Consider the following 1,372-nt stretch of genomic DNA (forward strand, 5'->3'; position numbering starts at 1 on the left):
CATCACCTTCTCTAGCACAGAGGCCCGGGGTTTGTCCCACTGGCCATTCGTTTTTGCAGAAACATTAGCCCTGGGCGGGATCGCTCTCCGGAGCCCATAACCCTGCCCCGAGAAAGCCGGGTAGGGCGGCAGCCGCTGGAGCCGGTGGCTGGAGACTGCTTGGGGCGGTCCGTCCATCATGAAGAGCGGGATGTGCAGGGCCCAGAGCAAAATGGAAATGCAAGGTTCTTGTTCAGAGTTAGCAAGAATTGTAAGACGGGGACGGCAGAACAGGAAAGCAGCCGCTGGACGGCAGAACAGGAAAGCAGCCGCGGGCCCTCCTGCGCTCGGGAGCCTGTGTGACTGGGCTGGTCCCAGGCTGCCGTGAAGTGGCCCTGGCCTCACTGGCCTCCCCTAATCCCAGCCCTGGTCTGATGCTTTCATCTAGTGCCCATCAAATGTGTGAGGCAGCCGGGGTTTCAGAACTGGGGGTACCTGGGTGTGGGTCACCCGAGAGCCTGGGGCAAGTCACAAGGCCGGCCCTGCCCGCCTCCCAGCCTCTGTGCTCCGGCCTTCTCTGCCTGTCTGTGCCCCTTGTGATCTGTCACCCTTCGTTTCCAGCTTTCCACCGACGATCTCCAGAAAAAAAGAAAGGGCTCGAAGCACCATCAGTAATCACTCCAGGTTTTGTGGCCTGTGGCTCACACATTCCGGGGGCCCTCTTTAGGAAAAGTAATTCAGAATTAGGCAGGTGCGGGGCGTTTGCCTGCACCACGGCCCTCTCCCCGGCGTCGCCCACCAGGCGGATTCTTAACAAACAGGAACGTTTGTGTGCGGCCGGAGTTCTGGCTGTTCTCAGCTTCTTCTCCAGAGCGGCTACTATTTCCCCAAGAACCATGTTTAGGTGTGTGGAATAAAAAACCACCATACCTATTCATAGATACACTCGGATGACCGCAGGTGCCATCAGGCCGGGAGGTAGGGAGGGGACACATAGGTGGGGGCAGTCAGGTAGGCACAGTTGCTTTTTGAGAGAAGCCAGCCACTGGGAAAGGCAGAAAACTCTGCTAAGGTGCCAGCCGGCCTGATGGAGCCCCGCATTCTGTCTCAGCGGGGCAGGGATGACTTGGACCCTGCCTGGCAGAGCTTATGCTCCAGTACACAGCAGCATGGACTGAGGGCCTCGGCTCCTTGCTGGCTGTTGACTGCAGGTCATGTTCAGTTTCCTGCCACTGCGACCTCTCCATAGAGGCGATCGTGACATGGCATCTTGCTTCATCGAAGCCACCAAGGACTGGAGTCTGCTGGGAAGACAGAAGTTACCATCTCATGTGAAGTATTCTTAGACTGTGACACTCGATCACCTTCCTTTCTTGTCGGTCACCGGCCTGCC

Source organism: Pteropus vampyrus, unplaced genomic scaffold (assembly GCF_000151845.1).
Source record: "Pteropus vampyrus isolate Shadow unplaced genomic scaffold, Pvam_2.0 Scaffold380, whole genome shotgun sequence".
NCBI lineage: Eukaryota > Metazoa > Chordata > Mammalia > Chiroptera > Pteropodidae > Pteropus > Pteropus vampyrus.